At 35.0% G+C, this 27767-nt stretch overlaps 4 non-coding genes across 4 annotated transcripts; 2 read left to right on the top strand and 2 right to left on the bottom strand.

Moving 5' to 3' along the window:
* Window positions 1-2730: 2730 nt before the first annotated feature.
* On the bottom strand, window positions 2731-2801 carry TRNAG-GCC (transfer RNA glycine (anticodon GCC)). Its single transcript has one exon. It is a non-coding gene; the product is annotated as a tRNA-Gly (tRNA).
* Window positions 2802-10347: 7546 nt separating this feature from the next.
* On the top strand, window positions 10348-10418 carry TRNAG-GCC (transfer RNA glycine (anticodon GCC)). Its single transcript has one exon. It is a non-coding gene; the product is annotated as a tRNA-Gly (tRNA).
* A 1943-nt stretch (window positions 10419-12361) lies between these two features.
* On the top strand, window positions 12362-12432 carry TRNAG-GCC (transfer RNA glycine (anticodon GCC)). The gene has a single exon. It is a non-coding gene; the product is annotated as a tRNA-Gly (tRNA).
* A 9735-nt stretch (window positions 12433-22167) lies between these two features.
* Window positions 22168-22238, bottom strand: TRNAG-GCC (transfer RNA glycine (anticodon GCC)). The gene has a single exon. It is a non-coding gene; the product is annotated as a tRNA-Gly (tRNA).
* Between the last annotated feature and the right edge of the window lie 5529 nt (window positions 22239-27767).

Genomic DNA, 27767 nt, shown 5'->3' with positions numbered 1-27767 from the left:
TCCTTATCAGGGTGCTGGCAAAAGGATGCAAGAGAATCCAAGCCTTGAAAATGGCTGCTAATGAATATCAATATTATCCATAGCATCAGTGAAGAAATGCACAGCAAAAATGACAAAAATCTCACCAATAGAATAAAAAATACTTAAGTGTTAGAAGTAATTGAACAAGAAACAAAACTTTGAATAATATAAAATAGTTGTATAATTTTCAATCAGCAACTTATCGAAGTGTAAATACAGAATGAATTCTGTTACATCACATTAAATTATATATTTCACAAATCACATTATATTATGTTTCACGAATATTTTAGACTTGTACAAAAGTCATCTTCAGGTGACACAATAAAGCAAACAAAACAGATTGAACACAGGTGATAGCAGTACAATGAGTGAACACATATACACATTATAAACCATGCATGCTCATTTTGAAAGGCTAAAGTGTGGCTGTAAGTCAGAGCATCATACATTGTAATTAGTTAAATAGTCTGGTAAAAATAACAATCAAGTAAAAAGCCTACACTTAAATTAATATCATGTTGTGTGGCAATGTTTAGAGATAAAAATTAAAAATTAAGTTTAAAAATATAAAACCTTGGAGATTAAAATGTACTTACACTTCGATAAGTTGCTGACTGAAAATTATACATTTATTTTATATTATAATTCCAACTTACCTGAATCTCAACATGACCTTCAAAATCTTTGAATGTTCACAATAATAATATTACCAATGCAACAAAACTATACGACTTGGACGATATACAAACTTCAGTGATTTACGAATACAAATGCGTTTTTATGTTGTGTAGGCTCAGTGTTAGCGAGTTTCACTTATAAGTCTGAAGCCACGGGTTCAAATCCTCTCCACCCTGAATTTATAACTTGTATTGAATAAGCCTAGTCCAGTCCACAGCTGTGGAGTAACGATTAGTTCGTTTGACCGTGAAACGAGCGGCTTTAAAGTCCTGGTCTGGGCAAGTTACATGGTTGGAGTGTTTCTAGAATTTTCCTTCAACCAATAGAAGCAGTATTGCTGGGTAACTTTCGGCATTGGACCTCGGACTCATTTCGCCATTATTAATTCACATATCGTTATCATCCATATCACAGCCCGGGTTACTTTCATGGTGCGGCGTGCTGTACTTGTACAAAAGCGGGGCCATTCGGCTACCCAATCATTCATAGAACAGGAGTGATAAGCACAATAAGCCTCAGGCTGCAGTGCAAACCCTCGGATCCCTCCACTATACAAGAGAAAAAAAAGCCTGTGGTCTAGGTAACAGTATATTGTTCAGGTACTTCGGTTGCCCTGTAACATACGGACAGTTCTTTATCGTTATAATTTATTGCGAGTGTGATGTAGATCCTCTGCATCTAGTGCACTCTAGATAGGCTCTGACGAACTAAGCGACCTAAGCCTCTCGTTACTAGCGACATCTGTGAGCTCACTCAGGAAGTTGAGTCCCGCCATTGGACCAAAAAAAGAAAAAAAAGAAAGAATTTAAAAAGAAACAAATGACTTGAAAATGTAAATGAATACAATATAATATTTTATTACTCAGTCAATGACAAATCAATGTAAAATAATGACTTATTTTATAGTCATTAAGTTTATATACATGAATTACAAAATTGCGAACGTTTTCGCCTATTCAGGCATCCTCAGGCAGAGTTATATAATATCTCAATGTCACATACGTAGCTATTGGTGGTGAGTACTATTTGAATTAATGATGTACAAGACATCTCCATTATTAAAATGTAATATTACAGGTAGTAAACTTAAATAATGTTAAAAATGTTAAAACCATTTAGTAATTAAACTTCATAATATGTGGAACTCTTGTTCAGTCCAATGAGTGGTGCATATATGTCGTTTAAAATGTGATAACTGCATAGTTAGCAACTGTCACATTTTAAACGACATATATGCACCACTCATTGGACTGAACAAGAGTTCCACATATTATGAAGTTTAATTACTAAATGGTTTTAACATTTTTAACATTATTTAAGTTTACTACCTGTAACATTACATTTTAATAATGGAGGTGTCTTGTACATCATTAATTCAAATAGTACTCACCACCAATAGCTACGTATGTGACATTGAGATATTATATAACTCTGCCTGAGGATGCCTGAATAGGCGAAAACGTTCGCAATTTTGTAATTCATGTATATAAACTTAATGACTATAAAATAAGTCATTATTTTACATTGATTTGTCATTGACTGAGTAATAAAATATTATATTGTATTCATTTATAGAAATTGACAATCTGAATATTCCATCATGCTTTCTAAGTTGAAAATGTAACTTTATTATAAACAAACTAATATCTCAAGAAAAGATTGTGCTCAGGATAAAACTTAAAGAAGATAAGCAAGACAGAAACACATTAAAATTATAATACATGACAGACATTACCAAGGTAGTACTCATCTAATACTTGCAAGATAATTAGAAGACAAAAAGACAAGAACGAGAGAGAGCTAAGACAGAAATTACCAATCCAAGATGTAGTTAAAGTCCGGGACAATAAAATAGGAAGAAGGCAGTCCACGAAGAAGCAAGACAGCGCAATACGTAAGACAAACGAAATAAGGCGATAAAAACAAACAAGTGATCACCACTAAGACACAGTGAATTCATGTAGTGAGTTCTCAAGTCGATCAGTTAACAGCAGGACCTTGTTTACTCTGAACTTAAAGTAAAAACAATGCATCGGCCGGGAATCGAACCCGGGCCGCCCGCGTGGCAGGCGAGCATTCTACCACTGAACCACCGATGCTGACAACGACAGATTCTTTCTTCTGTGATGATTACTTTCGCGATCCACTAGTACATCTGCTAATGAATATGTAGGTCAGGCTCTCAGTACAGATATGCAGAGACGCTTTCTACGAAGCAATCGAACTTAAAGTCAGAGAGTTTAAAGACCATATAATTTTCAAAGTTTTCATAATTTACGATAGTTTGGTTATTCATCTTCATACTTTTGTGAGGTTGCAAACCAGTTATAAACAGAATACGACTCTTTCCACATTTCCCTGGATCTTTAACTGACAGTTCACCTATACTCTCTCGGGCAATTTATCTGCTATGCTGCAGTGATTTGGGGACCAAATATAACATCAAGACATAAGACGTTAGAGGAATTATGACTGGGGCTAGTGGCACAATCTCACGGGAGTCCTTACAAGTCTTTCGGAAATTAAATGTTCCTGACAGTACCCTGGAGATGATATCCTCCACTGCATTGTAGTCATCGATTTCCATATTAATCATCATTTATATTCGTTATAAAAATAATGTAATTTGTGTTGTATCCTAAACTGTCTGTTCTTTTTTCAATAAAATTTTCAATGATAGCCTGCCTAACTAGGGTTTATATGTTTTAAAACTAAAATAAAAAAATAATACAATTAAAATATTGATTGACTAACTGAATAAAAAATACCACAACATCGAAATTGAACTTAAAAGATAAGACTACCCATTGAATTTATAAAGGGGGACTTTAAGGCACCCATTGTGCATTGATGTAAATCCAAACAGCATACATCCTAGGGTTAACAGCGATAATATACATTATAATGATGAACAGCGACAATACATATGTTGATGAACAGTGGCAAAACACAAGATGATGTAGAGCGACAATACATAAGATGAGTATAGATAAAACACATCATAAACAGCAACAATAACTTACATATAATGATGAACAGCGACAATACTTAAGATGATGAACAGTGGCAATACATAAGATGATGTAGAGCGACAATAGATAAGGTGAGTACAGATAGAACACATCACAAATAGCGACAATACAATATAATGATGAACAGCGACAATACTTTAGATGATGAACAGTGGAAATACATAAGATGATGTAGAGCGACAATACATAATATGGTGAGTACATATAATACACATAATGTACACGACAATACATATAATGATGAACAGCGACAATACCTAAGATGACGTAGAGCGACAATACATATGGTGAGTAAATATAATACACATAATGAACAGCAAAAATATGGATAATGACGAACAGTGACAATACACAAGATCATGAACAGTGGCAATACATATGATGAATAGTGGTAATACATAAGATGACGTAGAGCGACAATACATATGGTGAGTACAGATAATACATTTAATACACGAAATAAAAATGAGTCCTATCACTCCTAAATACCTTGAAACGCATTTAAATCAATATAAATTTGACATATCACGCCAAACATTATTTATTATCATTAACATAATTATTTTATTCATCACTATCATTATCATCATTCCTTTCTTCGTCCGTTTTATTATGATTTTTTCGAAAGCTATTATCATCAACACTATCTACTTGTTTCTTGGACAATAACATTACCGTCATCTACAACACATGTCATATTGCCAAACGGAATGTTATCTTAAGAGAGAACTGACTCTCTTATATTTAGACTTTCATATCTGAGATCTGGTTTTCAAATTTCGAGACCGGTTACCTTTATTCTTCTAGTTACCGGTGGTAAATGAAGTAATATATTTAATTTTATGAATAATAACTATTACTAAGTATACAGCGAATATAAATTAATAATATAGCAATTACAACAACATTAATTTCTGGTCATTGAGTAATAGGTGACAATCAATGGAGATCGTAGTCTAAGACATCATGTCTACGACTCATGTCGTGGAATGCTCGCTGATTGAAGTCCTCTTAGAAAGAAATTTTTACTTGATATTTAGACCAGTGTATGGGACCGCTGTCCACTCATCATCGTGATGAATTTGGGGAGATACGAGTAGTAGAGAGGTGTGATTTTAAGACATGTGATTTTATGTCTGTGATAGGTTTGTCGATGGTTCCGACTGTGACTGTAGTTCGAAAATCACAGCTCCGAGAAATCGACAACTCTGCATGATATGTGACTCATAATGATGGCGACTAATGTATGTACCATTATATGTGACCATATATGACAGCCTCAGACAACTGCAAGTTAGAAAATTCATACTAACTTGAAGGAGAATATAACTGGGATCTAATTAATTATCGTCCCACTGAAACAGTTAACGTCGGAAACTCTTTGATACTCAAGCTACATCCACACAACGCCGAATGCACTCGCAATGTACAGATACGAAAATAAAATTTGGAGCTCCCTTATTGTATAAGTTTCACTTACAACACACTGCGCATCTGCAGTAAACAAGAGCCCCTGTATATCAGGGATGCGATGCTTAATAGTAATTTCGAGCGCAAACTCTTTCAAGTTCTCTCCAGGTGTGGAGCTTTTCTGCCGGTAAGAAAGGGTGTACAGCACATACAACGTTGCAGACCATGACAGATCGCAAGCGAGATTAGAATAAAGATTTTAATGATAGTTTTTATACGAGCCAGAGTCAAAAAGTAACCTTAATAATTAATTATTTTATTATTGAATATGTACAATAAGACACAAACATTACTTTTAACATAGTATAACAGGAAAACCTGCATTGAACTATGTTGAAAAGTGATGAAGTGTTTTTGTTGTCTTATTGTACATATTCAATTAATAAAACAATTATTAAGGTTATTTTTTTACTCTCCCTCGTATAATGAACCTGGCAGTGAACTAGAGTGTTTAATAAGTAAAAAAAATATATATATATACATATTATTTGTAAAAGAATGTTAAACGTCAATATGAAACACAACACAAATAAAGATATAGACACTGTTCTGGAAAATAAAGAAATTAAGTTCAGATAAGACATCACAGGTGCAACTATCATTTAAGAGGTCATTGTGATAAAATAATGCTGAAAAATTAAGAAAATCCACGTGTTTTGTTTTTATGATCATAATGTTATATTTGATACTGTTCTAAATGACCTAACCATATAATCAAGTGTTGCTAAACATACAGTACGTTGCGTGAGTTGAGATGAATGGTTTTTTTAATGCTGTTTTCTCGACTTTAAAATTTTAAGCAGTTTATGGTATATAATAAGGTCCTTGCGCAGCATTTATTGTCATATTGATCTGAAACTCCTCACAGAGGTCAATTAAATGTTGATAAACAGAATTTAATTAGTCATCATCATCATCATCATCATCATCATCATCTTCCTAACAAGTATTAGTCCAAGTGGCCTGTTACGGTCTCAAACTAGAATTTTTAGTCCATCTCTTCTTTGGACGGCCTAGAAATCTTTTGCCATATGCATGGTAATGAAACAGTGCTTTTGGAATTCTGCATCGATTCATTCGTTCGAGATGACCCTTCCACTGAAGTTGATATTTGCTGATGAACTGTATAATTGGTTCTATTTGAAGTTCTTGCATTATGTCCTCATTTTTTTATGATCCCAGCGAGTATATCCAGCTGTTGCTCTCATAAACCTCATCTCACTAGCTGTTATTCTACTGACATCTTTATTCTTCACAGTCCACGCTTCGCTACCATAGCTTAATACTGGCTCTGCTAAGGTTTTAGTATTAATTTAATTAGTATTTGTATGAAATATTAGTGTTAAGTTCCTTCGGGGAATATTCATATTGCACTTGGATTAAATATGCTGTAACGGTAAATTCATAAAGTTAAAAATGTATTGTGTCTATTCAGACTGTTCTCCGAAAGCTAATTAATTTTTATTCCCATAACTATTTTCAAGATTTTGAGGGAATATGAACTAAAAATTTTTAAAACTTTTAACGCAAAGAGCGTTTTTAGTGACGTCAATATAAAATATATTAAAAAAATATATAATTTCAAAAATATTAGACCTAATGGCACTAAATTTTGTACAGATGATAGTATTGTAGATCAGTTTATGTTGTTTAAATTTCACAAATTTGGGTGAAAATTGTGGAAGTTTTAAAAATCATACGTATCCCCTTATATGATTGACCCCAAAAATTACGATGGTTCTTCAATAGCTTAATTATAGAATTCATTTTTTCGCGTTATGTGCATTTCACAAATCACTCTAAGAAAACTCATTACATAATCACGACTGGAGAGTATGGACTACATTTTCAAAATCACATAATCAATATATTTTGTTTCAATCAATATTGTCCTTATTATATTTTAAACAAATGCTCAAAAGTATTAATTTATAGATCACACACGTCAAACAGGTAGACACTTTTAGTTCCTCAATGAATTCAAGTATTTACAGAATAAACAACAGATTTTGACAAGAAAATGGTTTACGAACAAACTTTCTCTCTTGCTCTTTTTCTTCTTAAAACCCCTCTCCTTTGCGATTTGTTTGTATATGTACATGTAGGCCTATATTAAATAATTATTACATAGCCATAAATTTAGAACGGAAGTTATTGTAATACAGGGACATCATTTTATTTTTACTTCAATTTTTATTGTACCTGAGTTTTCGAATGTACTTCACTCCCACCCCCTCTACTAGTAAACTTCCAACCGTCCTCCACACAGAACCAAGGCCGCGTATGCTGTACTGAGTTAGTGAGTATAGTACGTTCCAGAAATATGTTCGCATTTTCCAGTGACGAAAGAGCTTTCAATATTGAATCATATTTTCGCACAGGTACTGTCGTCCGTTTCCCTACCTCCCATCCCGGTTTCTCCCACCTGCTTCTGTTCGCCCCTCTGTAAAGTCTAGTAGCTGGGCTGTCCTAGATCTTTTCTGAAAAGATTAATTTCTGTTAGGAATTGGACGTCTACGTAATATTATACAACTGTTTAAAATAACTTAAATAAAAGGACCTCGTTAAGTAATCAACTGTCACGTGATTTCCCCCTTCCTCCTTTCTACGACCCTGCGATAAAACCACTTGAACGGACAGTAGATAGCATTTCTGAGTAATTTTAACTTTTCGGGTCGGGCAGAAGTGAAGATTAAATTTACACGTAAGGTACTCTTTTATAGAGTAGGTATAGAATTATTTCAACTTGAGTTACTCGTACGAAGGACGAAACTGGTAATTGGAATTAGATACAATAGTCTATAGTGCGATAATATGCACAAAAGAACTGAAGCCTGTATCGAAATGAACGGCCACCATTTTCAAAAATGTGTTTAAATATCCATATTATGATTATTTTTCAATTTAACTTCATTCTCTATATTGTACGCTAATGTGCTGTAACAGCTCAATATGCAATGCATAATTAATACGTCCGAATGGATAGCTCAATTAGTGAGTAAAAACACTTGTTGTTAATACAGTACTATATTTTCGTTAAACAAAAATCTAATGAAAATTATCAAACTCAAAATTGCGATATTTCCTAGTTTACATAAATGGATGAACTACTTTTCTTCCCTCCTATACCCAGTAAAGTGACTTGTATTTTACACCAGTATCATCAAAATCCAGTCTTGGAAGAGGGAGCAAGCGGTGTTTCCGGTTCTAGACCTTTAATCCAAAGATGTACTTACTTACTTACTTACTGGCTTTTAAGGAACCCGGAGGTTCATTGCCGCCCTCACATAAGCCCGCCATTGGTCCCTATCCTGAGCAAGATCAATCCATTCTCTATCATCATATCCCACCTCCCTCAAATCCATTTTAATATTATCTTCCCATCCACGTCTCGGCCTCCCTAAAGATCTTTTTCCCTCCGGCCTCCCAACTAACACTGTATATGCATTTCTGGATTAGCCAATACGTGCTACATGCCCTGCCCATCTCAAACATCTGGATTTAATGTTCTTAATTATGTCAGGTGAAGAATACAATGCGTGCAGTTCTGTGTTGTGTAACTTTCTCCATTCTCCTGTAACTTCATCCCTCTTAGCCCCAAATATTTTCCTAAGCACCTGATTCTCAAACACCCGTAACCTATGTTCCTCTCTCAAAGTGAGAGTCCAAGTTTCACAACCATAAAGAACAACGGTAATATAACTGTTTTATAAATTCTAACTTTCAGATTTTTTGACAGCAGACTGGATGATAAAAGTTTCTCAACCGAATAATAACAGACATTTCCCATATTTATTCTGTGTTTAATTTCCTCCCGAGTGTCATTTATATTTGTTACTGTTGCTCCAAGATATTTTAACTTCTCCACCTCTTCAAAAGATAAATTTCCAATTTTTATATTTCTATTTCGTACAATATTCTCGTCAAGATACATAATCATATACTTTGTCTTTTCGGGATTTACTTCCAAACCGATCGCTTTACTTGCTTCCAGTAAAATTCCCGTGTTTTCCCTAATCGTTTGTTGATTTTCTCCTAACATATTCACGTCATCCGAATAGACAAGCAGCTGATGTAACCCGTTCAATTCCAAACCCTCTCTGTTATCCTGGACTTTCCTAATGGCATACTCTAGAAAGTTAAAAAGTAAAGGTGATAGTGCATCTCCTTGCTTTAGCCCACAGTGAATTGGAAACGAGATATAGCCAGGTTAATATTAAAAATGTTAGTAAAAATAAAATGATGTCCCTGTATTTACTGCCTTTATTCGATGTATAGTATGTGTATGTACATCCCTGCTGTCTACGTTGGGACGCTAAGCAGTGCATGCGCTATGCGCTTGTGATCAAGGTCGAGCTCTTCTACCGTGATTGGGAATTAATATTGTCACATCTCTGCTGTATAAACTGTATGGTACTTGTGGACAGCCGTGTGAAATTGTTGCCTACATACAGATAGACTCTCATCAAGAATCGCTCCAAATTGTAATTCCCTATCTGTGCGTAAATACGAGTCCACACATCGCGATAACACCGCTCATAGCATGTTTGTTATTCGCCGCGCTAATTAGCATGGTCCATATAATTCTTATGGTATGCCAATTCTCAAAGAGCGATAAATATAAACAGTTGTCGATTGAGAAACATTCGCAATCATCCGAACACAAAAATGACACAGTGACAATATCACCATTATCTGTTACAGCGATTTTTGTCGAGTTGTCAAACTTCGGATCTGTGACGGAAAATGCTGTCATATCCCGCCTCTAGCTACGATAGGTAGCGAAATCCGGTTTCGGAAACCAGCTATAACGGGTAGGAGGATCATCGTGCTGAAGAATGTGAACATGAGGCCAAGAGTATGCTTGTCAGTCATGGCCCTTCATGGGCTATCGTACCACGGATTATTTTAATGAATGGAGAAGAAATGACAAAGAGAAAGCGACAAAAATCCGAGAAGAAGGTGCGCCTCTTTACATCGCCAATTTGTAGTGCGTATTGAACACGTTCTCTTCTAGCTACGAACACTATAATCGCCATTCTACCGTAGCTTCCAAGCTACTGGCCTGCTTCTTTCTGGACAGACAAGCTGCTGGATTCTAATAGCCTATATAATAAAGTTAAGGAATCTCCTTTACATATAAGCATCGGTGGTTCAGTGGTAGAATGCTCGCCTGCCACGCGGGCGGCCCGGGTTCGATTCTCGGCTGATGCATAATTTTTGCCTTATTTTTGGATATTAGTAAGATGAAAAAACGTTAAAAAGGAACATAGGCTATTTTTTAAGCATTTGGAAGTAATACTTAACAACACCAAACCATCTTTAATCTTCAAATTTAATAGTTTATCAATCCCTAAGGTCCAAAATTCAATGCAAAATAAATTTCAATCTTTATAAACTTATAAGCTTGACATTTCAATACCTAACTCTTGGCTTATTACTCTCCAGCCTTCAACTTATCTTCAGCCTATAGACTTAGGCTACTAATCCTCAGTCACCCGATTACAAATCACACATTCGGCTTTTTTTTCTACGTTTTTTTGTTTATACGTTTTCATTGTTCTCTTTCCATCGTCATAATTCTCCTTCTCCTGTTATTGTTTTCTTAATTTCATCACTTTCCTCTAGCTATCATCAACGTTTTCCTACTATCGTCATTATTTCCTCGTTTCCTTTATCATCGATATCTTTCTATCATCTTCATCGTCCTCTTCCCATTACCGCTGTCATCTTATGAACACCATCTTTTTTTCTTTTCATTATCGTCTTTTTGCCATATCGATGACATTCCTCTTCCTATAGCATTACAATAATTATTTTCTTTTGCAATCGCCATATTCTTTCTCTTCACAAAAATATAGTTCATCTACAAATATCAACATCTTGCTCTTCCCATTATCATTGTTCTTTTGCTATTATTATCATCATAATCATCATCCTTTTATCATCATAATTGTCCTCTTGCCAATCTCACCATGCTTAACGTCTCCTTACCACAATTCTCTTGCAATTGCCATGAACTTTCTGGTCCAGTTATCATAGTTCTCATGTTAAGGTCGTCGCCCTATTCCCATCGTCGTCGTTGTCCTATTTCCTTCAACATTATCGTTCTATTTCTATTTTCAGTTTTCTATATTGATTTGGTCATTTTTCTATTAGCCTGCCACATCATAATCATCATCATCATGATCGTCATCACATAATCACATCATCATCGTCAACTTGCCATAATCATGGTTTCAAATGAGACAAATACACCGTGTCCCACTTAGAGGGATCGAGACAAAAATGCTGGCCATTTAAACTCAGATAAAGATATTGTTGAGATTTACATCTCACAAGATAGAGAAACTGTCCAAGCTTATGCACCAATGGTTTAAAAGCAGCTACACGTTCATGCGCATGCGCACCAATGTTTAACGCGGAAACAAGCCTGGCGACATTCAGTAGACGAGTAGAGCATTTCGTGATTGGACCATTCTTCTTCATCGAGGCGACAGTCACAGGGATATATCTGGACTTGTTGCAGAATTTTGTTGTTGACAAACTCCCTACAGGATCGGTTTTTAGTAATATGGGGCTCCATCCCATTGCTTGAAGCAAATGCATGACATCTTGGATGCAGATTTTCCCAATAGGTTGATCGAAGATGAGTTCTCCTTGCCTGGCTAAGTGACTACTTAGGTCACCCGACCTTGACCTCCCTTTGATTTTTTTCTGAGACTTTGTGGTGAAGGATGTGGTAAAGTTTCCACTTTGGAAGAACTGAAACAACACATTAAATGCAGCTGCGCTAGTCACGCCACAAGTGTTACAGAACATTTGGCAGGACTGAGTTCCGTTTAGATGTCTGCAGAGTAACTCGAGGCACACATATCGAGTTGCATTGAGCATTCTTCGAAACTCGGAGAGTTATTACATCAAGTTATGTAAAAAGTTATGTTATAAAACCATTATTTACACTTGAAATTATCTGATATTTCTCGATCCCTCTAAGCGGAACACGGTGTACTCCAGCTCATTACGGATTAACATGGATTTCAAGCGATGTTCTTTCAACCATGAAGACTGTTAACGAAGCAACTAACCTACTTACTTATCCGCAGATGAGCAGTTGATTAGTGTAAATAGGTATTTAAGAACTACCTCATATATAAGCATCGGTGGTTCAGTGGTAGAATGCTCGCCTGCCACGCGGGCGGCCCGGGTTCGATTCCCGGCCGATGCAATAATTATTTTTAGCGCTAATTACGTGACAAACACATGAGCGCAACTATTAAAATGCTGTAATTAATTATTTACGCATTCTAAATGTTTTACTCAATTTATGAGAAAATTTACTGGAGGCGAAGAGATGAATATTAAGGCCGAAATTTACAGTTCCTCGAAAAAAAAAAAAATAGTCCGAGTCTTGTGGCAGTCCATCTGTACGTCGGCAACAAGTTTCCTAGGACTGTCCACATATAGCATATATGCGGGGGCACTTATTTGCTGCATATGCGCAATGTCTTTATCTGGAACTTAGTAAAATTAGGCAGGCCACTTTTTCCTGGAACTGTACAGCTGTCAAAAAAAAAGTGGCCGCACTCGTGAACAGCGAATATTTTCAAAGTCCACTTCGGGTCGCGGCGATGTTACACGATGCATGTGCTTGTACAAGCAGTTCCCGAACTATGAAAGTGTTCCATGTCTGTGCCTCGTAGGCCAGCGGTAGAGTGCTTGTTTAATGATTCAAAGGTTGTGGGTTCGGCCCTTCTTCAAGTTTTCATTTTATTTTTTAATCGTTCTTTAGCGATGTAAATGCTATTCAAATTATCATGTATATTCAGTTCTTTACGGATATCACGTTATTTATATTTTGTTATCGTTCTTTAGAGATATGAATAAAATTCAAGTCATCATTTGTATTCTGTTATCGTTTTATAACGATATGAATAACAATTATTATTATTGTATCTCCAATGGTGGTTAGCCCTACTTTACATATATATGTTAGGGCTATAGTTTCATACACAAAAAAGAAGGCATAAAGAGAAATAGAAAAGAAAATTAAATTAGCTTACGCGATGTAAACAAAACATAAACAAACCGTAAATTAGGCATTGCGATTGCAAAATAAATATCAGGTATCAATTTGAAACATACAAAAACATTAACAACACACATACGTAACACTTCTATAACACAAATACGCAGCTTTCCGTACCATACATCATAAATGAATACACAATAGTCACACAAACACAATCAAACTATAATTACGACATTGCGACGACATCAAGCATCACATAACTGACTCACATACATAACAAATCAAGCATCCGTTACAACACATACACTTCAACATAGTAACCACACTTTTAAAAGTTACAAATTTGGCTCCAAGAAGAACAAATAGGACACTGTTACTAATTACTATTCTTCTACAATTTCTTAAATACATCTGTAATAAATATGTGTAATTCCGATATGAATAATATTCACGTTTTTTATATTGTTATCGTTCTTTAGAGATATAGATAATATTCAAGTTATCATTTATATTCTGTTTTCCTTCATTAGCATTATAAAATAATATTCAAGTTATTTATATTGTTATTGTTCTTTCGCAATATAAATAATCTGTATTTTATGTAAGTAATTATTATAACACAAATAACCATCTTTCTTTGTAAAATAGGTTATTTTATTTAGATAATTAAATAAGTATTATATAATATCTTATATTAATTAAACAAACCGATATTTATCATTTATATTCTGTTATCGTTCTTTAGTGATGCTGTATAAATAATATTCTAGTTATTTATATTGTAATCGTTCTTTAGCGATATAAATAACATAAATTTAATATTAGGTTTGGAAAAATCCAGTTGCATAATACTGGTATTAGTTTTTCTTTTTGTATTATTACATTATACTATCTTGAACCACAATAAAATGAAAAGGAGTAACGAGGAATTGAACCTGAGACGTTGACATCTAAATTTCGACGTTCGTCCGCTGAGCTACGAGGGCAAAAGTGTGGAAACATTTTCGGAAAAATTGGCCCAATCACACTCTAAGATTTTCTGATGATTCGTAGAAGCTAATCCAGGATGCGGGGGGCAAAGGCTAATTGAGATTTTCCGGTCTCTGATCGGGTCAAACATCCTGATAGAATTAATATTTAACCCTTGCCGTGACTTTCGGTGAAGTCCGGAGGGTCCAATTAGTCAAATCCACTCTCCTCATCTCCATGCTTGGGCCCCCTGGAATTTAATAAGATGCGAAAGAGATAATGGCGTGCGGAAAGCAACGGGATGTTACCGCATTTAGGCCTATCCTTCCCAAGAAAAACTGCAAACATGAATAAAGGAAGCTTTTAATAGAAGAAGAAGGATATTCTGCGGACCTCTGGAAAAAGAACTAAGGAAGAGACTAGTGAAGTGTTTTGTGTGGAGTGTGGCATTGTATGGGGAAGGAACATGGACATTACGACGAAATGAAGAGAAACGAATTGAAGCATTTGAAATGTGGATATGGTGAAGAACGGTTCGTGTGAAGTGGACAGACAGAATAAGAAATAAAATTGTGTTTGAAAAAGTGAGCGAAGAAAGAATGATGCTGAAACTGATTAGAAAGAGAAAAAGGAATTGGTTGGGTCTCTGGTTGAAAAGAATAATAGACGACATTAGGATATGTGGATCATATGCGGAGACTAAGAGGAAGGCAGAAAATAGGAAAGATTGGAGATTACTGGGTTTGCAATGAAAGACCTGCCCATGGACAGAACACTTATGTATGTGGGTATGTTCAGAATGCCTAGAATATCGTGTCTAAGAACAGTCGCTATTTGCAAAGACTAGTCGATTCCATGCCCACTCGACTGCAAGATGATCGAGATAAGAGGAAAATAGACTAAATATTGAATTGTGGCTTTTTGTTTTGTTTTTTGAACGCTTAATTGTTTGAATGTTTTAAGGCCGACGCCAGTAAATTTGTTTTGTTTATGCCACGAAAGATATTTTTATTGAGAATAAAATCTTTCTTCTTTCCATTTGCAACCACAATATCATAATGATAAAGTCATGGCATAATATATTAATGAACCTGATGTTAATTACTAAAATAATCATAAAAGAGAAAGGAGCCATTATGTATAGTTTGTCTCTCTCAAAAACACAACAAAAAAGAACATAAAAAGCACGAGCTTGTAGTCGAACGCAGGACCTCATGAATAAGAGGCCTGAACGCTACCATTACGCTATCGAATCACAGAGAGAATACTTCAATTATAACTGTAGATATCAGGCAACGTGGTCCAACAACATGTAACATCGCCTGTCTCCGAATTATAGCGAAGATACCCGAAGGGAACTTTGTTCCAGGAGAGCGGCCACTTTTTCTTTTGACAGCTGTACATGACGGTTTTAGTTTAGCGTCCATATCGCTCACTGGCTGCAGTCTTGGAATTTGAATCCTACATTCGGTTGAATATTTATTTTCAATTTGGTTTTATACATTGTGTTTAGCTAAAATTCCGGCGTTCTAACCTCATATAGCAATATTTAGGTGCATATACTGTATATGTCTGTTTAGAGTGTAAAATTATTTCAAAAAAGGAAAATTCATGCTCTCACGTGGACAGAATTTCCGAAAGAATTGAAAGGAAGTAAATTTACATTGTTATGCGAGTAGCTGTCACTAAATTACAGTGTAGTATATCAATTATGTCTAACTACATATATTATATTGAAATAAACGGTTCCGGGACAAAATGTCCACGGCCTTACGTCCTCTGATGAAAATGTCAATAGCAAAAATGTCCACACTTTAAGGTCCACTACAAATATGTCCACACTTTAAGGTCCACTACATTTTATCTCTGGATCGGATACTAGTGTAGACACATGAATTTAACACTTTCTCCAAGTACTAGAAGAATCCGTGTGAAATTACAGATTTCATTAGCGTTTAAATAAACTGTCTTTTGTGACAAGAAGTTGACATGCTTACTATTGAATCCGAAGATAAATAGATTTTAAAGGCGGTAAAAATCCTTAAGGAACATTTACACCGACTTAACATCGTTTACATCAGCTCGCAACAAATCCTATGAATGTTGACGGTAAATATACTGTATTAAGAACATTTTTTCCGCAACAAGATATTTAAATCAAATGAGCTTTCTTGTCAGAATTTAATTTGGTTCACGATGCTGAGAGAGGGATATGTGCTACCATATTTATGAACGAATTTCTTCAGTTCCACTTCCTAATGATTTCTGTGTTTCCCATTTTAATTAAAGATAAAACTTTACAACTACGCCCTCCATTGTTTCTAGAGGTAATAAACATCATGAACACTTTGCAATTCGGGCGAGGAACACTTAGGTAAGCTACGGACATCCTGCTGCAGGACTCAAAAAAGAAGGAGATTAGTTCTTGCATCGCACACATCTCCTTACAGTCCAGACTTATGCTATTTCCACATTTTTGGAGATTTGAAGTAAAGCCTGAAGGGAATCATAACTCTATTAGACGAAGCGGTGCAAATTGTTGTTAAACACTGGTTCACCTCCAGGCACAGGAATCCGGTATCCATTACCTGGTGTTACGGTAGTGTGTTAACAAACGGTGACGAGTATTAAGCAGTAAATTTACTTTATTTTCATTAACGACTGTCGGGTATCATTTGAATGACATTATATTTGTCAAGAAGACATTATGGCCAGGACGGAACCGTTGTGGGGTATACGAGCTTGGAGAAATAGAAGTATTAAGATAAATCGTTCTGTCATGGTTGCTACTGATCTATGTATGGACTTGCAAAAGAGCTATGTGATTATAATCATGCTCAACATCTTTTTAGTCTTAGTGTTTCCTTTTGTGGTCCTATTATAGTGATTAAAAGTAGCAATTGTCCTGCTTGTAAATATATCACTCCGTACCGTACAAAAAAGGAGATCACTGTCATTAAAATGCAAATGTCGTTGAAAGAAAACATATTTGAAGGACATTATCCTTGCCGACTCCAGCATTCACTACGAAGGCCGCTAGGTATAGACTCAAATAAGAATGAAACGACACTTTCGGATATAGGAAACTAAGAAATTAAATAATATTTGGTAATGAACTTAATAAATATGACAAAGATCTCCGTACAAAACTTTTGGTCTTCCAGTCATGTATCAATACTTCCTTTGTTTTGTCAAATAATTCAGCCGATCACAAGACTGGAATGACACTGTAATGGAATATCGAAAAACGGATCGAAGCATAGGGTAAACACACCATCGTACATATATCACAAAGTGCTTTAAGTCCTTGAAATATAAAGAACCTAACAGCATTGCAAAATTGTTTGCATTATTAGAATTAATTCACATATAATACACGACGGAATGTAAACAAAACTCACTGTCATGATAACATCACATAATCAATTCCTATCCACAATCCACTCCATTAGTAGATAATGTTATTTGAGAAACAATAGATTTGATTACTTCTTGCGTAAATGTTTATCCACGTGCATGCTCAAACCTTTTTGCTTCAGTTACTGTTCATGCCAAACTATTATGTTAGCGTACATGTCCATTGTAAATGCAACCTAACCTTTGACCATTTTTATTTTTCCCGCAAACCGCAGTTAATTGGATGGTTGTCTTTAAAATCTATCTCTTCCATGTTGATATTAACTTATTATTAATTGTAATAAATGGTCTTCGGTCTCCAAATTGATCGGTTTCTTTGCTTTATTGATTCAAGTTCAGAGTCTTTTTCAGGTTATTGTCATTCATATAATAATATTTAATTATTTTATTCATTTTATTTATTTATTTATTTACTAATATTTATTGTGCTGTACAACAGCCTGGGGCCAATAACAGCTCAGCACAAGATAGAAGTTAGCACAAGATTTACAGTGTACAAGGAATAACCAAACAGTGCATACAAATAATTATTAAAATTGCAGACAAATACAAATAAACAATAATGACAAAATGAATAGATAACAAAAACAGTGCATACAAATGATTATTAAAATTAGAGACAAATACAAATAAACAATAATGACAAAATGAATAGATAATTACAAAAATACATGATACAGAAAAGCTAAAAACAACACAAACGAATGAAGTTGAAATGAATATGCTTAATATAAGAATAGCAAAACAACAAACTATACATTAAACGGATCTGAATTAATATAATGTAAATTGGCAGCTTATATGCATCTGACAACTGGAGAGAGAGATTTAAGCTCATAGGTATACATTTTTTTTCTTGAAATCTTAAACCATTCGAAGGGGCCCGAAGGCAGATATTGCTTATGAAGGATTCACGATCAATATCACCCTTTAAGGCCTTACAAAAGAATAAGTAGTCAAGTTCAAGACATCTAGCATAAAGGCTAGAAAAGTTAAAATAGCCTATTTACAAGTACGCTCATAATTGAAAAGAGATGAATTTGGTAAGAACCTAAAAGCACATAGGGGCATATATTTTCTTTGAATGATTTCCAATTTACCCGAATCAGTAGAAGTAATAGAATTCCAGGAGAGAGATGCGTATTCTAGTTTAGATCTGATTAATGTATAGTATAGAATTAATAATAATAATAATAATAATAATAATAATAATAATAATAATAATAATAATAATAATAATAATAATTTTCTCAATGGGCTGGAAGCCCGCCCTCCATATAAACTCCAAAATTAGAGGATTAGGCACTACCTTCCCTCAGAGAGGCTGTTTTCACTACAGCTCACGAGTCCCTTCTGCTCGATTTCGTAACATCGGTTAAGGGACCCATTATCGGCTTCTGACAGCTGCATTATCGGATAATCGGTCCAATCCAAAAGGTCCAAACGATAGAAAGGACACTAGGTACAACCGGTAGTCCAGGTTTGGGAAAGATAAAGGAAACTTGGTACAATCTCGAAGAAACCCATGCAAAAATGACATAATTTAAATATAAATTCGATGTAGATAAGAGTATAATTTAATAAATAATTTATAGACTTATTAGTCAAAGTTACTATCGCTTCTCTCCTCCACCATCTCTTTTGGGTTGTCTTCAAAAAAAATTTTGGTAGGTTATTTTACGATGCTTTATCAACATCTTTGGTTATTTAGCGTCTGAATGAGATGAAGGTGATAATGCCGGTGAAATGAATCCGAGGTCCAGCACCGAAAGTTACCCAGCATTTGCTCATATTGGCTTGAGGGAAAACCCCGGAAAAAACCTCAACCAGGTAACTTGCCCCGACCGGGAATCGAACCCGGGCCACCTAGTTTCGCGGCTAGACGCGCTGACCGTTACTCCACAGATGTGGACGTTTGTCTTCAAACGATACACAATCCCACGCTGGAATTTCTCTGGCTGGTTACCATCTTTGTATAAATTATATTTTCGTACCGTTTCACAAATCTGTAACTGGTTTCGGATGTAAGCCAGACTAACGCTGGGCCGCACTCGAGTATAATCACAAATTAGCTGTGTGATGACTGCTGTAAGATCCTCATAAGTTTTTTGTTCGTATTGAAGGACCACCAGAAATATCCACAATGAGAAATTATGAGTGACCACCAGCTTATGAAGCTCGTTTTGCCATCCTTCAACTGCGTTGTTTGCCCGTTGTCGGCTGTTTACAACGCTACTGCGCAAATTCCACATTGCTAGAGAAAATTTGGGTTGAGTGAGCCTACGTCTCCCCCAGGCAGGCACATAGCCAATATAACAGGACCACAAAAGGAAACAGTAAAACTAATACAATGTTGAGCATGATTATAACCACACAGCTCTTTTTCAAGTCCATACATAGATCAGTAGCAACCATGGGAGAACGATTTATCTGAAAACTTCTGTTTCTCCAAGCTCGTATATCCCACAACGGTTCCGTCCTGGCCATAATGTCTTCTTAACAAATATAATGTCATTCAAATGATACCAGACAGTCGCTAATAGAAATAAAGTAAATTTACTGCTTAATACTTGCCACTTTTGTTAACATCCCACTGTAACACCAGGTAATGGATACCGGATTCCTGTGCCTGGAAGTGAACCAGTGTTTAACAACATTATGCACCGCTTCGTCTAATGGAGATGTGGTTTCCTTCAGGCTTTACTTCAAATCTCCAAAAATGTGGAAATAGCATGGATAGAAGTCTGGACTGTAAGGATATGTGCGCGATATAACTGGCCTTCTTTCTGGTGTCCCGCAGCGGAAGATCCGTAGCTTACCTGAGTGTTCCTGGGGTTATTTTGAGTGAAGAAGTTCTAATCAACATGAGCCCGAATTACAATCTGCTCATGATGTTCTGTATTATCTATAGAAACAATGAAGGGCGTAGTTGTAAAGTTTTATCGTTAATTAAAAAGGTAAACACAGAAACCATTTGGAAGTGGAACTGAAGAAACTCGTTCATAAATGGTATCACATACCCCTCTCTCAGCATCGTGAATCAAATTAAATTCTGACAAGAGAGATTATTTGATTTAAATGTCTCGTTGCAGAAAAAATGTTGTTAATACAGTTATTTATCGTCAACATTCATAGGATTTGTTTGGAACTGATTAAACGTTGTTTAGCTTTCTTAAGGATTTTTACCGTCCTTAAAATCCATTTATCCTCGGATTCAATAGCAGGCATGTAAACTTCTGGTCACAAAGGATAATTTATTTCAATGTAATATATGTAGTTAGGTATAATATTGATATACTATAGCCTGCTGTAATATAGTAACAGCTATTCTCTTAACAATGTAAATTTACTCCCTTTCAATTCTTTCGGAAATTTTGTTCACGTGAGAGCATGAATTTTCCTTCTTTTTTTTAAATAATTTTACACACTAAACAGAGATGTATATACGCCTCAATATTGCTAAATGGGGTTAGAACGCCGGAATTAGTTAAACACTTTCGGTCTTACTAATAAAAACTCTATATACAGATGTTTAACTGTCTTATACTTATGCAATGAGTAGCTCGTTTATAAGTCGTGTGTAAATTCCTTACTAATAATCACTACATACGTCGTGTATAGCAGTATAACTGTTACACAGCTACGTCATAGTTTCGTCATTACTTCGTTACGAAAGGTAATAGAATATCTGTGGTTCTCTACTGGATCCGGTAGAGCGCTCTAGTTTGGCGTGTTAAACATCGATAGTACAACTGGCTCTAATCGATTACCACACTACATTTTGGTCAAAGAGTACAAGCTACAGCAATATTATTCTAATAATTCTATGACCTTTGGTTTGTTCTTCTGTGGTTACAAGGTAAATATCATCATAAAATGACAGTCGATACGAACAGCTGTTAAAGGGGCGGCCATTTTTTCCCTATATACAACGCTTAAACAAGGGGTTTCGTGTATATAACTACTGCAAAGCAATTCCCATTGTATAGTTACAGCCTGTTTATACGTCCATAGCTTATTCACGGTTTATTAGTAAAGTTTTCTGTCTCAACTCTGCATAAGTCTCGTATAAAAACTATACACGGTTTATTAGTAAGACTAAAAGCATAAAAACAAATTGAAAATAAATATTCAAACCGAATGTAGGATTCAAATTCAAAACTACAGCCAGTGAGCGATGTGGACGCTAAAATAAAACCGGCATAACTTATACAGTTCCAGAAAAAAGTGGCCTGCCTAATTTTACTAAATTCCATATACATCTCATTGCGCGCATATGCAGTAAATAAGAGCCCCTGTATATATGCCACTTGTGGAGAGTCGTGCGAAACTTGTTGCCTACGTACAAATGGACTCCCATTAAGACTCGGACTATTTTTTTCCCCAAGAACTGCACATTTCTGCCTTATATTCATCTCTTCGCTTCCGGTAAAGTTTCTCATAAATTGAGGACAAAATTTAGAAGCTTTCTTTAAATAATTCATTTAAGCATTTTAATAGTTGTGCTCATGTGTTTGTCACATAAGTCGCGCTAAAAATAATTTTTGCATCGGCCGGGAATCGAACCCGGGCCGCCCGCGTGGCAGGCGAGCATTCTACCACTGAACCACCGATGCTTGCAAGTAAAATAAATTCTTAAATAGCTATTTACACTAATCGCCTGCTCATCTGCGGAGTAGTATGTAGGTTAGTTGCTTCGTTAATAGTCTTCATGGCTGAAAGAACATCGCTTGAAATTCCATGTTAATCCGTAATGAGTTGAAGTATTTGTCTCATTTGGAACCATGATTATGGAAAGTTGTTGTTGATGATGATGATGATGATGATGATGATGATGATGTGGTATGCTTATAGAAATAGGACCAAATCAATCATATAGAAAACTGAAAATAAAAATAGGACGATAAAGTTGAAGGAAATAGGATGACGACGACGACGACGGGAATAGGGCGATAACCTTAACATGAGAATTATGATAACTGGAACGGAAAGTTATTGGAAATTGCAAAAGGATTGTGGTAATGAGAAGTTAAGCATGATGAGATTGGCAAGAGGACAATTATGATAAGAAAAGGAAGATGATTATGAGGATGATAGCAAAAGAACAATGGTAATGGCAAGAGCAAGAGTTGATATTTGTAGGTGAAATATATTTTTGTGAAGAGAAAGAATATGGCGATGGTAAAATTGTATTGCTATAGGAAGAGGAAGGATATCGATATGGCAGAAAGACGATAATGAAAAGAAAAAAGATGGTGTTAATAAGATGACAGATGTAATGAGAAGAGGACGATGAAGACGCTAGCAAGATATCGATGATAATGGAAAGAAGGAAATAATCACGATAGTAGGAGGACGTTGATGACAGCTAGAGGAAAATGATGAAATTAAGAAAACAATAATAGAAGGGGAATTATGACGATGGAACAATGGAAACGTGAAGAGAAAAAGCAAGAGAAGAGTTATAGTAAAATGAGAGTGGTGATGATGGAAAGAGGTAGGTGATAATGGACAGGAACGATGACAATGGTAAGAGAATAAGTATATTGGAAAGCGAAAGATTATTACAATGTACAATTGCAAGAGGATGATGATAGCGGTAAGAGAATATGATGACGATGATAAGTGAACGATCTTATTTGGGAAGAGGAAGAATATGACGATAGAAAGAAAAGGATCATAATATAAAGAGGTTGGTAATGGGAAAGCAAAACGAGGATGGAAAGATTTCGATGATAGAGTAAGATGATTACAAGAGAATGATGATAATGGAAACAGGAAAATATTTACGGAAGAATTTAAATAAAATGGCAATAGAACGATGATAATGGCAATAAGAAGACGAGGTTGGAGAGATATTGATCACAGAGAAAGATGACTACGATTGCAAGAAAACGATGATAATGGGAGTAGAAAAATGTTGATGGAAGTATATCGATGATAATGGCAATAGAACGAAGATAATGGGAGTGAGAAGATGACTGCGATAGCAAGAGAACAGTGGTAATGGTAATTCGACGTTGACTATGTTAGCAAGGGAACGATGAAAATGGCATCAAGGAGATGTTGAAGATGGAAAGATGTCCACAGTTGTAAAATCATGTTGATGTTACTGTACTATTATTATTATTATTGCTATTATTATTATTATTATTATTATTATTATTATTACTCTACATTTGGTGACTGTAATAGATAAATTAATGTTGTCGGGAAGAGGAAGATGATATTGTCAAGACAACGGCAATAATGGGAAAAAGAATGAAGACGATGATGTAAAGGGAATAACGATAGTGATGATGATAATAATGATGATGATGATGAGAAAAAGAAGAAAATGGTTATTACGTTGACAAGATGACGTTAATAATAGGTAGAGGATGGTGATGACAATGGAAGACAGCGAAGATAATAATTATTGTATTCTATTGTTGAGGTTAGCGACGACAACTTTTACATACCCTTCTAATATCACATCGAATAACATCAAAATTAACTCCGATAAAACCTTGATAAGTAAGCAAACAGGCATATCAATTTGGGACTTATTATTATGTCCACTTAGCCTGGTTTATTATTTTTCGTAGAGATAAGAAATCTATGTGGTATTTCATGTAAGAACATTATCAGAAAAGTTATATTTATATGTCATACACATTCAATACAAAATATTTCTAGGATATAGGCTAATCTTATTCAAAACGAAGTATTTTAATAGCTATAAAATGCTCCAAATGATAAAATGTAATACTTCGATAAATACATCATAATAGAAGCAACCACTAGAAATATCTGGAAGTAGGTAGTTACATTAATTCGAAAGGTGCTTAAAATAATTGGTATTCTATCATACTTTCAATATTATTTTAATTTTAGAATAATACGTAATAAAGTGACGCAAATTGAAATTCTTAAGATGATACTGAATGTAGAACCAAATGAAGTGTCGGATTCCATTTAATGTTAAATAGGCCTCTTTAATCCATGATAAATTGTTGCTGTTTAGTCAGCTGTCTGAAAATAGATCTGGACCCACAAGGCATCACTCATAAGGCAATTAGCCCAGGAGATTATGGGGTACGATGACCAGTTTCTTTCACCCTCCATTGCATACATCGCTGACTAGTTACACTACATATTACACTAATCATACTTCAGATGTACATCAACAATTGAAGGGTTTTTTGAAAAAAAAAAAATAACCAGTTCAAAAAATGCAAATTTTAGATATTAAGCATATGGTGAGCGTATTGTAGCGGCCATCTATTGAATTAGTTGTTAGGGGGGAAAAATGCCATAGGGTCCATACGACTATGTTATAGGAGTGGATATGTTCTGTGGTTTTCATAAGGCAACCAAAATTCGAAGATTTTTTTTTTGTGAAAATAGTCATTGCCCAGCCAGGATATGATGGTAGCATTTATAATTAATATCCAATTTGACTACTAGCGACCTAAGTGCTGAACTTTCTCAAAAACTTAAACGTGTACATAATGTCTACGTCCGTTTTATTTTCAATATCCGCCGACTTGATCATATATCAGAATATTTTCTACGACTATCTTGGCTCCGCTTGCAAGATAGACGTTTAGTACATTCTCTTTGCCTGCTATATCGAATTATACATGATTCCACACCCAACTACCTTGCCTCTCAGTTTACTCTCCTAGCTTCACATCATAATGCTAGGTTTACACGGCGACAGTTTAGAGCGAGAGAAGATCTAAAGTATCAGGAGAACTCTCTAACGGAGTGTTTACACGGTGACAGAATATAGCTTCTCTAAACCCATTAGCAGGCTCTCATGAGATTTATATAACTCTAAACTAAAGTTACTTTCCGAACCGTTTACATGGTGCAGACAGTTTAGAGTGAGAGAAAGTGTTACGAGCATATAGACAAGAACAGGCTGGTCAGTGCGTTTACAACTATGACAGAAACACAACGTTTTTCGGCCGCTGCAGTGTACAATTCTTCTGAATTGAAGAAGGTAGAGGAGAAATAGATCTACGTGGGAAAAACCCTGAATATCTCGCCGGAATACGCATGGAGCTTACACATCGGATCTGTAATTGCCAAAAAAGACAAAACTATGAGGATTGCCATTAGTATAAAGGAAAGGCTGTTGGTCACATTACGCTTCCTAGCAACAGGTTTATAGCCTAAACACATTATTTTATTGTTATTAACAGAATAAATTATGAATAATAATAATATTAATAATAATACTAATAATAATAATAATAATAATAAAAAATAAACATATGAAAATGGTAAACTACATTGCTCATGTAAAATATATTAAGTTTCTTTCATTATGTTCGCAAAGATATGGTGTGTGAATTGAACAACAGGAAGGTAGTGCCTGAGTTTATAATATGTAATATCTTTTCATATAAAAAATGACAACCATTTATTTAAATATAATTGATACGCAGAAGTTTTGAACTTACATCTATTGACCATAAAATATTGTACGAAGCATTTAATACGCAACGATGAGTCCTTTAAATGCCCCAAATGTCTATGTCAATAAGTTTTCTGCTACAAATATCTAGAACCGAACAGCGCTCTGAGCGACGGAATTGCGTCTCTACATTTACACGGCGAGAGTTTAGAGAAGAGAGGGCTAGAGATTATAGCTGAGTACAGCTCGTGCGGAACCTGGTGAAACTTGGAGGGAGAGAACAGTATTGTGGTGTGGGATCGACTACCGACCGATGTTATGTGTCGAGATGCAAGCGAGACTGAACAAGCGTTACCCCCGCCACTCTTAAAAGCCCGTAGAACTGGTTTCGCCATCAAGGTCAAGCTTCACCAAGTTCCGTTCGAGCTATATCACCGTGTAAACGGTTTTGAGAGTAGGTATCTCGTTGACTCTAATTAGATATTAGAGAGACTAAATAGAGCGGCCTTCAAAACGGCTCTCGCCGTGTAAACACCCTGGACCAAGAACTCGCATATACTCTCAACTCTCATTATAGCTACTCTAAATTATTCAACTCAGTTGAACTTTTTTATAAACTCTCGCGACAGAAGCAGTATAAATGACGGCCAAAAACAATGGAGTGTCGAAGACACGAAGATTGATTGAAGCATATGAATTGGAAAGTTGTTTGTGGAATGTGTTTAACAAGAATTACAAGAATAAGGACCATGAGAAATCAGGCATTGTCTAAATTAGCTGAGACTGTTGAGGCGTCTGAATTTGGCTTTTAGTTTTGTTAATTTATTGTAATTTGGCCGTAAATTTAGCAAGGTCCATTGTTTTAGTTAATTATTTTGTGGGTTTTATTCTTGCTCATTTATTTGCTGGAGGAGGTACAGCGAAAGCTCCATAACCTCCAGTAAGTGCGAACTGTTATAATAATAATAATAATAATAATAATAATAATAATAATAATAATAATAATAATAATAATAATAATAATATTATTATTATTATTATTATTATTATTATTATTATTATCACTATTTTATTATTATTATGATCACTATTTTATTATTATTATTATTATTATTATTATGATCACTGTTTTATTATTATCACTATTGTTTTATTATTATCATTATTATTATTATTATTATTATTATTATTATTATTATTATTATTATTATTACTGTGCAATTATCACCATTCACTTGATGTAGAATATTTTCTCTATTCCTTTAATCTTACTATTGATAATGCATCATATTAATAATAAGAACGCTCATCTAGTACATTACAAACAAATCACATAACTGGTACAGTGGGGTCTGTACCGGTATCAGTTAACAAGAATATAGTTATAGTTTAACAAAACGAAATAGGCACAACTATTACACTGTATTAGTAGAAACATTATAAACACAATGTAATGAAAGAAGATGAACAATGTTATGTGAAAAATTATTGTTTTTTTCTTTGAACACTCGGTCTCTTTTGAGGAGCTTAAACGCAGTCAGTCATTTTCATAGCAAATTCTGCACACTTTTTTTTTTAACATTGGAGGTAAATTGGATTTTGGCCCTTGTAGCAAGAATATTTTTTTCCTCTTTAATTTGGGGGGGGGCACAAAGCACATCTTCTTCCTCTTCTTCTTCTTCTTCTTCTTCTTCTTCTTCTTCTTCTTCTTCTCAAGAACCACTTCTTCAGCTGCATC

Source organism: Periplaneta americana, chromosome 7 (genome assembly GCF_040183065.1).
Source record: "Periplaneta americana isolate PAMFEO1 chromosome 7, P.americana_PAMFEO1_priV1, whole genome shotgun sequence".
NCBI classification, from domain to species: domain Eukaryota; kingdom Metazoa; phylum Arthropoda; class Insecta; order Blattodea; family Blattidae; genus Periplaneta; species Periplaneta americana.
Note: the sequence above shows the minus strand (reverse complement) of the source record. Positions and strands in the feature narration are given on the sequence as shown.